Source organism: Cyanistes caeruleus, chromosome 1, assembly GCF_971803275.1.
Source record: "Cyanistes caeruleus chromosome 1, bCyaCae1.hap1.1, whole genome shotgun sequence".
Classification (NCBI taxonomy): Eukaryota; Metazoa; Chordata; class Aves; order Passeriformes; family Paridae; genus Cyanistes; species Cyanistes caeruleus.
The window spans coordinates 110,307,197-110,324,521 of NC_141701.1; the positions used below are offsets into that span (position 1 = coordinate 110,307,197).

Genomic DNA, 17,325 nt, shown 5'->3' on the forward strand with positions numbered 1-17,325 from the left:
CTATCTCCAAACCCATGTGGGGAGTAGGATGGTGCTAAGCTCTGCCTTAAGTCTTCTTTTGTTGGGAAAGTCCTGGCAGGATGGATCATAAATTCTGTGGCAACCCTATTTAAATATGAAAACATACAGAGTACGTATGAAAATTCATGCACAGTTCAGAGCCCTCTGTGCTGGGCTGGGACTTGCTTCTGACAAGCTTACACTAAGAAGCAACTGACTTTGAAACTGACTTGAACTGATTGGACCAAGAAAGTGAGGCAAAAATTTTCAGTCTGACAGCCATTTCAGGCCAATTTCAGTTCTTTGACACTATTCTAAAAATTCCATTTTTCATCTGCTATTGTTGTGGTTTTCCCCAAAACAGTGCACAACCTTAAATACCCCAGGCCTTGGGGATTTTGGGAGAATATGGATAAACTCATTAGCAAGAGAAAAATGATCACTGAATGAATTAATTTGCATAGACATTTAAATGTCTGCTTGTAGACATTTCTTCCACTAAAAGGAGAACAGTTTCCTTTCAAAGTTACTGCCTGAAACTGTCTTGTGCTTTGGAGAACAATTTGCTGACAGCTCACATTGAGTTTTCTTCATGTGACGATGGTTAGTTTGAAAATAACTGAGATAAAACTTCACCAAATATCTTGTTCCCAGTCACACTGTCTCCTGAGCTTGTCTCTTGCTGAAAGCTTTCGCTTCTTGGTCTCAGTTTTGACATCCCAGTTTTTCAGCAAGGTAAGGAGATGTTGGCAATTTTCAAGCATGGAAGTAAGGTAAGTGTAAGCCTTTGGTAAAGGGAAGGAGACAGATGCATTAGCTACCTGCCAGAATGGAAATTTACCAGGGGTGTGTCTGTCTGACCCAGCTCAGGTTGTTTTGTGCCACAGATGTGGATTGTCTGCCTTGGCACTCAAGGCTGGCACGCATTGTGCAAAGGATGGAAATAATAGAAAAGATGACAGCAGTTTTAGACCTCTTTGTCTTCTGGGAGCCCTGGCTGCTACAACAGATGAGTCCTTCTCTCTTGATGACACTGGGATGAGCCCCTGTGAGCAACTCGAGATTCACTGGTGCTCCTACAGGGTGGTACCCACCCTACAGGCTCACCAGTCAGTGACAGCAATCTGGTCCAGCATGTGGATTGAGCTTTGAGGAATGCCTTGGACAACATGCTCTAATGCCCTTATTAATAAAATTATAGTTCTTGAATAGGTGCATGTGGTATTTCCAGTGGATAAGACATATAGTCATCCCCACTGAATACACAAACATTGATTAATAACGCCCTGCTATGTGTGCATTGGTTATCCTGTTGATGAGATACACCACGGTTAAGCAGCAAAGGCACAGCATCCTTGACACTGAGACGTGTATCTGGATGGATAGTCATGGGCTGGTGAGCAGACACAAGCTGCTCAGCATACATGGGAAAGCAGCAAACCTGCAGATTATACCTTGTACAATAACCATAACCCTTATACAACCATTTCAAATGGGTCCCACACAGGACATGCAGAAACAGCTATGCAAGCAGTTGGTTCTCCATATGAAAATAAAGAAAGCTGAGGAAAAATAAAAATACAACAACAGCATTCATAAAGCTCCACAAGCTCAAGGGCACTGGGATCAGGCAGCTCTGCTGAAGTGAAAGGCCTTTCATGCCACTTCATGTGTGCGTGCAAACTGCACCCTCGTGAATTGCTAACTTGTCCTTTAGGAGTGAGTTAGATAAATGAGATTCCAATATCAGAGCTAATGCTCCTTTGAAGTGTCGCTTTGCCTTTGTGCACTTCTGTCTCTGCATTATCAAAATGTCTTCCATGAAGTTTTATTATCACTGATAATGTAGAACTAAGAGGCAAAATTTTCTATTCAAGGATTGAGTAGTTGAAAAAAACAATACTTCCCTGGATACTGGAAAATCAAATAGAAGACTCCAGGGCAGAAGGGCTAATTAAAAAAAAAAAGCCTGCTTTACTATGAAAACCCTTGAGGGAAGATAAAAGCTGAAGGGAGGTGCATGCTTGAATAATAAAGCCTTAATGAGTTTGAGTCCGTGTCTAATACAAAGCATTGATTTTGGCTGCTTGATGAAGTTAACTATTTGATTAGAAAAATTTAATTTAAATGGACAGTGCCCACTAAGTTCACTCTGTTGGAGAAGTCTCTTTTGCTGTCATAAGTAACTACTTTTTATTTTTTTTAAAGAAAAGAGACAGGAGTGAAAAAATCCTATGGGCAATCTTTTTTTTTTTTTTTCATACAGCTGGCAGAATTAGTTGTATGTCTTAGTTTCTCTCTTTGCTGTGTCCACTCTTTGTGTTCTTTGGTCTCTTAGTAGTCACTCATTGGGAGTAGAAGGTGGCTGTAGAAATATAATTTAAAAGATAGCAGCAACACGTGACTGTAAAACATCAATAAAAATATAGTTCCCTGGATGGCTATCAGCTGGCTATATAGAAGCCAGGGACAGGAGGTATTTCTATGATATTTGCACTTTACTTGAAACTGGGCTATTTCCAGTTTGAGAGGCCCACTTTACTAGGCATAACTGTGTAGTAAATGGGAAGAGCAGTGAGTCATCTGAGCCCAATGCAGACGTTTCAAAGAGGGCGGATGACTCATGCCTACAAGTACCTACTTCATTGATGATAAAGGCCAGCTCAGATGGAGACTTCTGATGTCAGATGAGATGACTCTCACCTTGACTTGGGACAATACTGATGCAAAACCTGAAGTTAGACAAAGAACAGGAGACACAGATTGCTTGGCACCCATTTATGTTACCCTAACTGGGGACTTGATTAGAAATCTTGTGTCTGATTGCTTTCTCACCTCAGTGTATATCAGCTAGAGAAGAAAGTCACTATCCACTCAGATCTCTCCTACTATGCTTCTACCTTACAGGAATGACTGCCTGGATCAGTTTAGTAGAGGCAAGTTATGGGTTAAACCGTGTGGCTCAGATTATGCTACTGTTGATATTCATAACAATTGGTGGCTGTAGTGGTTAATTTTAGTCTGAGCATCTGCAAGAATCATGCCAGCATTCACACAGGATATGGTTTAGGAACACAAATGTCAAGGGTTTCCAGAATTAATACAGGACCATGTAGTTGTTCCCTTTTTCAACCCCGCTGTCTTCAGTCATCGGGCCTTGTCCTCCTCAGACTTACAAATGGTGACAGTGGTCACTGGTTTATCCACAGCAACTGAGATCATGCAAGGGTCACTGAAGAGATCAGCCAGAAACTCCTGTTTGTTGGTGACTGTAACACCATCACATGCTTAGGAGGCAACCTCTGTAGCATCACCCAGGAGTTCAACCTAATCTTAAGTATCAAGAAAGACCATCTTCCCCCAGGGTCACAATCTCCCTGAGGGGCCAGCTAAATAGCAGTTGTCAAGTTTATCAATTGTGGCACCATCCCTTCAAATCAGTAGTAAATGCTGCATTCCAGAAGCAAACCTGTCATTTAGTCATCTACAAAGTTGTCTTTGGAATGGAGGAAGGATTCAGGACTCAGCCAAAATGACTGCATGTCTGATGCATGTTATTTCTGCTCTCCTCCTCGGATGATTATTTTGGGCTCTGTAGAGCTGACCAACTCAGCTCTCTCAAATGTTGCCCGTACTGGTTTCTAGGTATGTTTTGCATGGACATGTTATTGACACTGAGACTCTGTCTCAAGCATCTTAAGTTTTTGTGCCCATCTTGTAGCACTGTACATTCCTTAGAGATTGATGTGTTTTCACAACAAATAACTTTATGACTCCACAAAGGGTTGATGCACATTGGCTAAAATTAGCTACAACACATCTAGGAAATGGGCAATAGAACACCATCCATTAATCATAGTAATAATTGTAATACTTCCTCTAGTTTCTGAAACAAAACCTGTTGAACCATACAGGGAAATTGCTAGGGCTGTTATTGTTATTGGTGAGCTGTTAGGGCTCACCAGCATTATAAGTCTGAAGTTTGCTGCAAGTGTTGTCTTGCACAAACACGTTGCTCTGTCAAAAGCAGAACAAATAGATAGTGAATTCTTACAGAATTTTTGTCCTATTTCCCCATATTTACCTCCAGTGATGCCCTCCACAGCACTCTGCTGTGCTTCTGCCCAGGTCATCTGATAAAATAACAAGGTCTATGATGCTGTCCCTTCTGAGTACATGCACTGAAGGAAACTAGGATTACAGAGAGCTGATCTCTGAATTGCTGTTTATCCATAGTTTGCAATTTCACCACTTGTGGAAGAAGGGCAGGACAAAAGGAAGGGTCAACACATGCAGTTTTGCACTGCTGCAGAATCTGATATGGTACAAAACAGCACTGCAGACACAAAGGTTTTGCCTCAGAGACTGAGGAAGGAAGGAGTTTTGTGCCAAATTGTCCTTTTTGATATCAATGACAAGTGTTTTGAAATCCACTAATTTAGAACTATTTCAGCATTTTTCTTTTCTCTCTCAGGCTTGTTGGTGATGTTCAGTGTTGAAACCAATTCTCAGTTTGCTTCATCCCTGGCAGCTACTGAGTTCTACCTGCATGCCAGCAATTGCACCTGCTATGGGCCAAAGGGTTTAGAGATCCAACTTGCCTACATTGTTCTAGTTCTACCCATTTTTATGAGCACTCAGAGATTTTTTAGATTGTTTTTCTTGACTATGCAAGTTCCCAAATAGAATATTATCACTTATATCCAGCAAGTCTCTCATTAATTCAAGTTCTGCCCTCTTACAAAAAAACCATAAAATGACTCCTAAGGGAGGAGGTTGCTTCTGAGTCACTGACAGAACAGCTTGTTCCCTGTTCTCATGGGTTTCCCAGCATATATGGCCTTTATTACCCCCTCTTTCTGGTTTTATGAGTCCTCGCTTGGATTACAATCAGCTGCCAGAGTCCTGCAAGGTGGCAAGAAATGAACAGGAACATCTGGGTATTTCTCTTAGAGCTGCCAATCACTGCCACTGCTGAGTAAAAGACCTGAATGGAGCTCATTCACACTGCCAAGTAGCACTGAACATGAGTTTGGGGTATCTTTCAGCAAAGAAATGTAAAATTGTGGATCTGTCCTTATTTTTGTATTTTGGAGGCTTTTGGTCTGAAGTGATTAGGTATTGGAGTGTGCATGTTATAACACGGCACGATAGCTAGCCATTGAATGACCTAGCTAATGAGGAAAGATGATCTCAGTCTGTTTAGGAGAAGCAAAATGCTTCCTGCAGTGTCCAGATGGCAAAACAACTTGGTGTGTGGTAGCATTTCACTTCCACATGACTGGGTGAAATCCTGTGTGAGAAACAACCATGTTGAGCCTTAGTCCTGGAAATCCTCACACGTGCTACGCTCTCAGCATACAGACAGTGCCTTTTGAATCAAGAACAGAACTTTGGCCTCAGCTTTAAATGCAGTAGCCAGGCTTGGGATTGCCTACAAAGGCAAGTTACATCCAAAAGCTTCCTGCTGCTGGAATATGAGGACCATGGTGGGCCACTGCTGCTGTGGTGTGAGTTGCCGTTCTCTTGTGTCAGTGATGAGTGTCTCTAATGAACATCAGAGTTGCTCCCCATCTTAGATGAAGGCAAGAGCATGCCTGACTGGATGTGTTAGCATCACTGCTCACTTTCTGGCGAGCAGGACATTAACTGATCGTGACACGGGGAACAGCGAGATTGCGTTTGTAGTTTCTGCTTGTTTGTTTTATTGTTTAAGTTAAGAGAACTGTAATGAGATAAAGTACCCTCTAGAAAAAGCTAATTGGATTTGAATAGCTTAATTAATGGAGACAGTCACCTACATAACCCCCTTTTTTTTTACCCATGTAATGGGGATCTGCAGTCTGCAAGGAGTAAAAATCAGCGCAGTTTGTGATACAGTACTTGGGTATTGGTTAGCAACAATATTATTAATGGATGATGAGGAACTGGAAATAGTTTTTCTGCTCAGGTAGGATAGTTGTATGTTCCAATGTTGTGAGCCATACAGCAAAATATTCACCACCAAAAACTGGAGAATTTTATATTCTGTTGTTTTTTTTTTTCTTTACCAAAAAATACAACCCAGTTATAAATGAGAATTAAAATATGACAAAATGATGTGCAACCAGCACATCATGGTTGAAGTACTGGTTGAAGGTCGTCATTTGAAATGAAAATATTTCTCATTTAACCTGAGGAAATTTTCTTATGATTACTGTTTATATTGATTAAACTGATGAACTTGCAGTTGTAGCTTTCTTGGCCACAATTTAACAACAGTGAAAAGAGAACATTTGTGTCACGTTCCTGCTGCCTGTTGGAGCAGGTAAAAGATATAATCCAGGTATGATGGTAGAGCTATGGTTGTTCTCTAAACTGTCACCTCCCATAGTCTTCAGGGATCACCTGAACCAGGCAATGCTTAGATGATAGCAAATTTGATAAGTCTTTCTCAGAGTAAATGGGGGATTTACAGAGAAGGAGAAGAATTTCTTCTCCCTCAGACTCCACAGGGAAGAGTTATCAGAAAAGAAAGAGCCTTGCTTTAGGCAGTTGGGAGGGAGGGGAAAACTATGATGGGATGGGACACACAAAAGACCACTGGCTTTGGAGGGACTTCAGAAATGCTGGGAGAAATAGGTTAAATATGCAATAATGAAAGCTACAGACTGTTTGAAATTTCCTTTCAGCCTGCCTAAAGTATGCCCTGCCAGACTGGTACTGTGATGGACCAAGGGACAGAGTTAAGGTTGTAACACTGACAATTCTAGCGTTCAGTCATGGTGCTCCATACCATTTTCTCAATGTTAGGTGGGATGTTTCCATGAAATACTGCTCTTCTGTTATGTTTCCTTAGGGTTTTCCTTTAGAGTAGAACCACACTCTTAGCAGTGTTTTAACCCTAACCCTAACCCAAATGTACCCAGGACTTTACCTTCTGAAGTCCCTGCTGGAACTTGAAGAAAGCGTCAAGCTGTTGAGTCAGCTGCAATGTTCCTACCTCCTGAGGTATCTCTGACTATGTCCATGATCAGGGATGGCTTCCCAGAGACTATTGTTTTGGCACTTACATACTGCTGATTGTAGTGCTGACAGACTGGCTCTCTCACCTGTGATGAAATCAGGCATCTTAATTGTCCTGCAGGATTTAGAGTTTTTAAGTGCTCAGTGCCTATAACTTCTGTGCAGGTCTCTTTGGAGATTAGATTTACAGAAGATCAGTATCAGGTCTCCTTTCGAGTGCAAAGTACAAAAAAACTAACTCTCTTCCCATTGTTTTTTCCCTTTGATTAAGAGACAAAGGAACCCATGACTGAACTTCTGCTACTTGTCAGATGTCCTTTTGGCTACTCTGCTAAACTGCACAGAATACTGTGATTTGATTTGCTTCCTCTTGTTTTTTCTTCTTTTTTTTTTTTCAGTCATAGTGGCCTAATAGTGAGAGGAAATATTTGAACCCTGTTTTTCAGCAGATTTCTGGACATTCTAACAAATACTTCATGAAAAGTCATATTGATACAGTGAGGTGTAATCAAGTGGTCTTAATGTCACTATAATATTTCATATTTCTGCAAGTCTGTTGAAAGTGTATCCTTCTGCAAACAAGCTCAGAATCCCTTTAACTGATGTTACAATTTTTTGAGTCAACTGGCACAGCTTCTAACACACATGAAATCTAAGCTTGGCTCTTACTTCTCCTTTTCTTTTTTTCAAATCTCCTTATTTGTTTTCACCACCACATTTAATGCATTGGTCCTGAATATCCTTAACAGAGTAAATACATTAAAGGTCTTGTGCTTTTGAAGCATCCTGTCACAAAGGGGTTTTCCTTGGAATATAACTGACACCTTCAAATTTTTCTTCTTTACACCAATAAATACTCTAATGAGATCATTTGTGCCAAAAGCATTTTCTGTCCTCCAGTGTTAATCCCCTTGCAGGTCTCTTCAGGCCTTAGCAGTGATCAGGCTCATCATTGTTGATAATCAGTCACAGCTCCCCTGAACAAACATGGGCCCTGCTGGTACTCGGTCCACAAACCAATGCCAGGCTAATGAGGCAGCATGAGCAGGGCTTTTTTCTTTGATTGAACTTTGGGAATGCAAATTCCCTTCTCACCCTCCTTAAGAAATTTGGTTTCTGATAGATATGGCAGAGAAACTCTGGAGAGACACAGCTCTCTTTAAGTACCTTTATATTATCATGAACATTTTCCTACAAGAATGCCCAGGTTTTGTGCTGCAAAGTGTAGTCTTAAAAATGGACAGTCCATGTTGGGAAACCCAATTGCACTGTAGACAGAAAAAGGGATTTCAGACATAAGTGGAGCATGAAGGGGCCAACCATCTGACCAGGAATTATACAGAAAATTCCCAGCAGGTGTCCATTTCCCAGAGTTAACAGAGAACCTTGGGAAATAGAAGATAATGTAGCTAAGCCTTGAAGCCCTGTTGTCTTAGATGGCTGAAGAAATTAAAAATAGAGTTTTTCCCACAGTTTCACTCCAAGTACCTAACTCAGGAGGAACAGAACCCAGTTTTTCCTTTGTGCAGGGCCTTATGTTATGTCTGGTAAACAAATTTATACATCTTATTTTGCAAACCTACAGTCACAGAGATTAACAAAGCCCAGAGGTGACAAAGTATGTAAATTAAACTCTTCCTCAGCAGCCACCAACTCTACTGCTTTTCAAATGAAAAGCATAAAAGTATATACTTGACTATGTTTATGTACAAGAAGAAGTTCTATATCTGCAAAATGTCTATTTACAAACAGCCAACTCTTTTTCTGAGAACTCATATAAGGAAATTATTAAAAGTAAATTAATAATTCAGAGATCTCATCTGTATGAATCCACTTCATAAAATATGTGTATGTGTGAAATGGAAGTCAACTGACCATAAAACAAAGCAAAAAGACATGAGCTCACTGTGGAAGAAAAGCTATTAGTCAAATTTTAAAGAAATGCATTCTATTCAAGGTTTTCAAGCATGTCATGCTCTATGAAATTGTAAGAGTGAAAACAGGTTCTGATTTAAGAAGAGATAGCCCAGCAAGATGCAACGTGTCAGAAATGTAATCGTGTACTGGGTGCTGATGCTGTGCTTGTCTTCAATTTGTTGGAGCTGACCAAACAGGGAAGATGATCACAGCCAGGAGAATCTCAACCCTCAAGAGTCCAATCCTGCATCTCTTACATACAGCAGCAATATTTCCCCCTTGTGTAGTCAATAGAGCAGTTATTTAAGAATTCACAGGAAGTAAATCCCCCAAAGTACAATTTTAGTCACTGGGGCAGGAGGAGACAGCTATCGTTGGAAATTAGGCTATAAAGATTAAACTCACAAATAATGTAGGCATGGATAGGGTACCTCACAGTGGCAAATGAAGCCTGGGGGTCATGCAACTAAATATGTATCACAAATCTGGCTCCAAGTGCTGGTAACACCCACTCCTGTCTAACCATGTTCTAGTAGAAATGGTGAACCCAGTTACCTCCAAGGAGCTTGACTTGTCCCTGAGACATTCATGAGTTCTCTTGTGGCACAGCAACTTCTTCTAGTCCAAGTCTCACACAGCTCTTTTCATGTCATGATTGCCAAAATCTGATATACAGGTAGCTTGAGAGAAGGCAAAGAAATGTATGTTTAAATAAAAAATGAAAACTATTTTGGGGTTAAAATGCTATCTCCAACACAAGGTTTGACAGCCCTGGTCATTTGAAGGAGAGAAAGGAAAGACAGGTTTTGACTTCTGTAATCTAAAATGGCCAATCTTAGGCTTCTTTCAACGTCATTGGAGAAAGGCAATGCCCAAAAATGGGGCAATACCAAATGAGGGGTTACAGTGACTAAGCTGGGTGCAATCTGTGGTGATCAAGTTTAAAGTGCTAACAAAATCTTATCATGTAGGAGAACATTCATTTTACCCAAATTTAATCTTCTAGGTACCAAGAATATACACAAACATTGACACAGTTTATTTCTATAGCCTGGAGACCTGTCCATCACTGGGGACAATTAAGACATCCTAAAAAAGGAGTGTAAGCTTGGTGAGCTGAAAGGCTTTTGGAAGATACCTATCACTGACCATTGAGTAAGTAGAGGATGCCAACCTTTTCCCCCTTAGTCTCAGGACTGATTTTCATTCAGAAGACTACCTTTCTGACTAAGATTTATAATTCCAGCCTGTACCACAAGATAAATGCACATGTAGAGAACACAGAGAAAAGGGAGTACATTGCAAGAGTCTGCCTTGCCTGGAGCTTTTCAAAATCACTTGTACCACGGTTTGTTCTCAAACTTCCCAGTTTTGATGAGGTCCCCAGGTACCTCTGGAGTGAGAAAGGAGAGCTGCACAGCCTGTTCAAGTCTATTCTTCTCTACAGGCTCTGAAAAAGGACTTCCACAGTGACATAAGAGAGACTTATTGAAACCCAGATGCCTTCTGTCCTTCTCTCGAGGTTCCTTCTGGTGCAGGAGGAACAGGCAGGTGGCAGGAGGTTCCAGGTACAACTTGCCATCACAGGCTCTTCTTTTGTATCCTCTCTGAGGTTAATGACTGCTTGTGCCCACAAGCTGTACTGCTTTAGCCATTCCAGCACAGATGGGCATAGCTACCCTGAAGAGAATATTTAGGACACACGTCTATACTGCCCTCAAAAGTATGGAAAAAATACCTAAAATTGCTTTCAAAGTTATTCCTGTGTCTCTTTTCACTGCCAAGCCAGAGAAACAATTCATTGGTTCACTACTGACAGTCACAAGAAGTGACTTTTCATTGGAAAATAGATGCTCCTGGTGACTTTTGAGGGTGTTGCAGAAAAATGTTAGAAAAGTAACAGGTCCTTAATATCTGTGTTCTTATGGTTATAATCATGGTGAGGAGGACCAGAGAGAGGCCCTCACTATGCCAAAAAAACTCAGCAACTGTGCCATATTTTTCATAAATTAGAACGTCTTGTATCTAGAGAGGGGTTGAACAATGGACTCATTAAGCTTCAATTCATAATGCTTTGCTCCTGTACTGCAGTGCTCAGGAATGGAACAGTTCTGGAAAAGTCAGCCAGAAGAGCCAGCACGTGGTTCCAAAGTACTCCTATTTACCACAACAACTACTCTGGATTGGCAGTAAATCCAAAGGCAACAGGAAAAATGGGAAAATAAGGAAAGGAACTGAGCATTTAACTTGATAAACATCTCAGGAGACTTGCCTGAGATTGTTTGATGAGTACATGGGCTGCTTGTCAGTGTACTTACATCAACCCTTGCTTTTCTTCTAGGCTTTTCCTCTTAACCCATAATATGTCAAGGTCATATTTATCTGGTGTTGCCCACACAGTTAAAGGTCATTTGATGATGGGTAAAAGATAGAGAGAAAATCTGAATAAATGTCATTTGCAATCTGAGGGAGGGAATAAGAAGAGTGGCTCATTTTGAGAACAGTGAGCTTTCTGAGCCAAGGAGGTCTGACGTAGCTGATCTTTGCTCCAGAATTTTGTCTGTGGTGGGTTCTGACTTGCAGAGGGCTAGGAAAATAAGTTGAAGGGAAAAACAAATCAGGTGGCTTTCCTCTCTTGCATTCATGCTGCCAAAGGAATATATAAGCAAAACCTGCAAAAACTCTCAGGAGACTTGTTTCCCTTTGAATTGCTCTGTGCTTAGCACTGGTGTTTTTCTGCAAGTTGTATGTTGCATATGACTAGGTCATTTCATCACAAGCATGTGTTTTACATGCCATAGAATAAAATTTTTAGCTCCCTTGAAGTTCTTTCTTGTCAAAAGCTTTGCTTTTGTTTTAAAATTGCTCACATGCTTTGAATGCAGAGTGCCCTGTGTCTGACTTCACTACTCCATCAGACATCGAGAGGGCAGATCAAGGGACATAATGGGGCAACAGATTGGCCAGGTTTGTAATTGCCTGTTCCTGGCTCCTCTGAAAATAATGGAGGAGCAGAAGCAGCTGGTCTGCAGAGGAGATGAGGCGTGACGTCTCCCTGGGAGCACAGCCTGCCCAAGCACCCCTGGCCCTGCCAGTCCTGGTGAGGCCAGGCCAGCTCAGAGGGCTGTTTTGAGGCTCTACTCTGTTCCTGTCTGGCTACCATTTGTTACCATTGCCCAGCATGGGCATCTTGCTCCAATCTGCTGCACTTCTCCATGGGCTGGTTCTGACAGGAACACCAATGATGCTCATAGGGTTGGGTGCTGGACAGCCTTGGAAAATAAATTTGGCCCTTAGTGTGTTACAAGAGGAAAACAAACAGCATAGAAAGTACCAAAGTGTGGCTTAAACAAAAAGGCTTGCTAAAGACTCATCTTTCTCCATGTCCCCAGCTGGACTTGCTGAGTTCATCGATTTTAATGGAGTTATTCCATCCTACCTAGCTGAGATTACAGCCCATTAGATGATGTGTTCTGGTGAGTGGTACAGTTTATTTTCTCATTTGTTGGTTCTGCCATCTGGCAAAGCTTTCTTATATCCTTCTCCATTCACTATCCTCTGAAAATGTATTTTGTGTTCTCTATAGACTGTCACTTTTCCCTTGCTAAATATTGGCTTCATGACTGAACACTTCTAATTCCTTTTGAAATCACTTCACATCATCACTTTTTTCCCCCCTGACAATACCATCAAGTGTCTATTATGAGATGTTGGATTGTGTTGCCAGGTGCACTATGAGTTAAAAGAATACAGCTCCAGCTTGGCAAACATTTGTGCAGCTTCACGGCTTTAATGGGTCCTGGTGACTATAAATAATAAAGGGAAACTAAATAATGCACTACTTCCTGTAAGTCACATGTAGGTTGGCTCCATTTTGGAATTCACCTCCTGAGAGAAGGAGGCCTGCCTTCCATTTTAGGGCAGACAGGGATCACCCTGTGATGGCACAGGATCATCCTGTACTGGATGAAAAGTTATGGATGTCACATACACCAGAATGACACATTTGAACAGAAAACTCTTTGTGATTGATACAAAACACGTTCTTCCAAAAAGGCTTGTGTTCATCTACTGAATTTTCTTGCAAATATTCCCACATCTACTTTCCTTTGACTGGATAGCTACAAGAGGTTGCTCTAAGTATGAAAAAGTGCTGCTGAGCTCTTCTCTCTTTGAGACACACCTGAAGAAATGCAACCACAGGTACTGGTTGGTACCTGTCACCCTAGCAAACAGGAAAGGTGGGAATCAGAAGCATCAGTGTGAAGCCTCACAATCCTGTTCTGCCAAAAGAGTTAAGGCACAGCACAGGGGGTTACTTTGAGCCTTCGGTTCTCATTCAAGTGGGAAGTGCTCAGCAATTCTTGGGTGATGCTCAGAATGTTTCAAGGCCAGGTCTTTTTTTTTTTTTTTTTTTTTTTAAGATATTATGTATGGGTTGAACCACTTAGAATGGATAAACAACAATTTTAAAATAAATTGTGAATATTCAGGGTAGGTGACCTCTAAGAGCAAATAAAGCAGAACTTTTTCTGCCCTGGAGGGTGTCCTTTGGTTGAGTCTGTGTTTGTAAAATGATTAGAGAAAATGAGATATATTTTAAAAGACCAGGAGCATCAAGAACCAAACACAAGAGAAAACATTTATACACAAAGGCAGGGTGGCAGAAGGGCCATACAGAGAGAGAGGGAGAGAGAGCTCTTCTGCATTTCACTGCTGCTTCTTTCACACTTGCAAATACACCACTGAGAGGTGAACTGAATGAAGTAGAAGCGAGGATGGAATGCAAAAAGGAAAAGCTGTGATTCCCTAATAACTGATTGGCAAGTTGGTGTGCTGGATCAGTGAATGTCCTGAATCATTTGCAAACCAAGATCAGAGAGTAAAGGGGACACAGTTCACCTAGCTGGGCATTTGTTCAGGGCTTTGACTAACTGAGGCATTCAGAAAACCATTTTTTTTCCTCTTCTCTCTTATAACCTCTTTTCACTTCTGCTCCTTCCAGATTCAGCCATGTACTTGTTAGTCTACCTGCCTACTTCTTTCTTTGTTTTATCATGTTAATGAAAAACTGAATTTCAGTTTCTTGCAGTTGTTTTTACCAAGAGGAAATCACACCTAAGGATTTCTATCATATTTTGTTCCATTTCTTTTAAGTGCTAAACATTTTATTAGGTGAAATAGAAAAAAAAAATTGCATTTTGGCAAAAATAAGCATTGACTGGTGCTGTACCTGATCCTATTTCATATTTTGCCTCCATCTGATTGTAGCATCTTGTAATTAGAAGACCTATGGAACTTGCAATCAGATTATTCTGGTGTATATGGTGTTCATATCCAAACAGTCAGATATAGGCATCCCATAAACATAAATCAAATTAATCTGTAGAACAGGAGAAATTTTTCTTATCCAGATATCCAGAGCTGTCTGAGACCTCTCCTATAGTCAAAGTGTGATGCATAGCAAACAGCTTGGAGGAAGAGTAGCAATCAATACATCAGGGTCAAGAAATGAAAAACAGGGCTATAAATTTAAGCATCCCTGATGCCACAAAGCTTCTGAAGCAAGTTTGACACGCCTCTCGTACTTTTATGGATGCAGCAAAATCATGCCTGAGATTTGCAAAATCCCCACTTGAATCTGCAGCTCTGTCAAAGTCTAAGCTGACCAAGGCTGCTGTTACCTCTTGACTACCTGCCCCTCTGCCCAACAGCACTGCTGACTGGATTTTCACCTCTGCCTCACACTGGCAAAACCCATACCTAAACCTGCAGTGAGTCAGAGAGCTAAACTGGAAGGAAATGCTTCTTTTCCCCTCTGCACACCTCCTGAAATGATTTGCTTGTTTCTCCCCCTTAACTGGCTCTTTGTGTGGAGAAGAGAAGAGAAGAGAAGAGAAGAGAAGAGAAGAGAAGAGAAGAGAAGAGAAGAGAAGAGAAGAGAAGAGAAGAGAAGAGAAGAGAACAGAAGAGAAGAGAAGAGAAGAGAAGAGAAGAGAAGAGAAGAGAAGAGAAGAGAAGAGAAGAGAAGAGAAGAGAAGAGAAGAGAAGAGAAGAGAAGAGAAGAATGGAGAGACCATGTAAGGAAGGGCAGCTCCATTTTAGATCAGGTACTAAACTGCTGGGGAATTGCAGCTTTATGACCACAACCCCACTCGCAGTCATGCATATGTGTGTATGTGTATGTTCCAAAAGGACAGCACATTTACTCCACTGTAGTGGCATATGTTTACTTTGATAAAGGATTCTTGAAGCACTGGGTCACCTTGATTCACGAGTTAATCATAGGGAATCATCATATTCTTTGGCATTTATACTTCCATTAAAGTACAAAAATTGCTCATATTTATCATGGTTTTTCAGGAAATCTTCCTAGTAGGTCCAAAGTGTGCAATGTTTCCTTTCTTCAGTCCAAAAATAGTCTGAAATTATACTGATGAGTTATAAACGCTGCCCAATTTCCTTGTTTCTATTCAGGCTTTGACTCAAAACCTTATTGACAACATTATAAATGTCAACATTTGATACATAATACATGAATACATTTTAGCAGATGGAGAGGAATAGAAATGAAGCCAAGATGCAGTTGAAGCTGGGCCTGGAATTGCTGGAAGGAGAAGGATGAAGAAAGGGGAGATGCCAAGAAGGAAGTAGAGCAGAAAGAGAGAAAGGAAGATGGGAAGAAGGGAAATCACTCCTACTGAGTTTCACTGAATCAAATACTAAAAGAGTGAAGGAATAATAAACAATCTGTAGCAAATGGTGAGGCTTTGCCTTTGTTCATTCTATGAAGCTCTCTGAGACAAACAGGAGCTGTGCTATGGACAGAAGGCAATATGCTTGTCCATACTCACACTGTAGCCCATTCTCCTTATCCAGGGGTGGAGTTTGTTCTCTTCCACAGGATGAACAGGATACCCCCTTGGTCAGAGACAGCTCAATTGAAACATACTGTTAACCACCAAATTTAGATTAGAAAGGGTAACCCACTGCCTAGGACCAACAGCCTATACCAATACTACAAACTGCACTAACCTTCTGGAAGGGTTTTGCCATAACCAAAAATTATGATCATTCTACAGTAAACAGATATGGGGTGCTACCATTCATCACTCAGTCTGTAAAAAAATTCAGACTATTTTAAAAGGCTAATTGCTGTGCAGCAGAAACACGTGGCACAGGGATGAACTGCCTGCAAAACAGTCTTTGCAATCTGCCAGTTCTAAGCTAACTATACTTTTGGGGGCTAACAGACAGATGCCAGAGGACAGGATGAGAAACAAGGTGAAAGTAAAAGGTAAACTGATGATTTCACATTCTGGGGACCAGGTTACCTAAAGCTTTTATCATTACCTGTGCATCAAACAGGCACAGAATGTGATTTTCAGAAACCCCTTTACATTTTATTAAAAGGAGCTCCTATGAACCTTCTCTTTTCTTCTTTTTTCTATGTTGCTTCTGTACTGAATATTCACACTTCTTTTCTTAGAAAGACAGTTGATTTGTCCCAAAGTGTCTGCATTTAAAATTTAAGTGTATTACTTCTGATATTCTCTATTCCCATGCTTTTCTTTCTCAAAATATAAAAGAAAAACAACAATGCAATACTAAGAGGAAATTTCCCTAGAAATTCCCTAGAAAACAAGGAATCTTTTCTGTTTTAGATCCTTGGTAGCTCCATTTTCATAAAGCCGATCAGTTTGTCTGCTTTCGGTCTCAGAATTGCTTTTCTAGCCTTCAGCAAGTGCAATGCACAAGTATAAGTCTGACAAACTTGATTTATGTTAAGAAATAATTTTTCTGTTGTCATAGAAACCACTGCAAGATGATCCAGGCATGAGTAAAAACTAACAATGAAAAGCGGGTTGATGGTTTTGCCAATGAAATTCCTTAGTTGTTGATGTCCCATCAGTAATTTCCTTGCCTCTAATACAAAAAGGGCAAAAAGATGGTATCCAGAAGGTTTGCTGAGAGGAAAAACTTGCCTAGAGGGAGGCTTCATTTTCATGAGACAGGCACATGTCTCAGCCCAGAAGAGGATGTGCAGCCAGCCCAACTTCTCCTGCAAGGCTGTAGCAGGGAATGTTCTTTCCAATAGGGAGCAAAGCCAGACTAGAAATCCCTCAAGCCTGTTATAGAGACATCCATGCCATGGTGGAAAGAAACAGAATAATTTCCTTCTCTTATGCCATGGGTTTGCTTCCATCAGCAGGAATGAATCATATCCACATTTTAATGTTTGCACGGCTCTTGGCACTCCACTATGCATAAACAATTTCTGCTTCAATAAGAGGAAGCATTCACCTGGACAGCAACAAATACAAGGGAGTAAAAGAGCCAATGAACACTGAGCATCATGATATGTTCACATAGAAGCCTCTGTACCCACCCCAGCACTGCCTG

General features: G+C 40.9%; 1 long non-coding RNA gene across 1 annotated transcript; it reads left to right on the forward strand.

The window, feature by feature from the left end:
- Positions 1–609: 609 nt before the first annotated feature.
- Positions 610–15,677, forward strand: LOC111923956 (uncharacterized). Its single transcript, XR_002861364.2, has 3 exons — positions 610–735; positions 12,315–12,398; positions 15,473–15,677. It is a non-coding gene; the product is annotated as an uncharacterized LOC111923956 (long non-coding RNA).
- Positions 15,678–17,325: the final 1,648 nt, after the last annotated feature.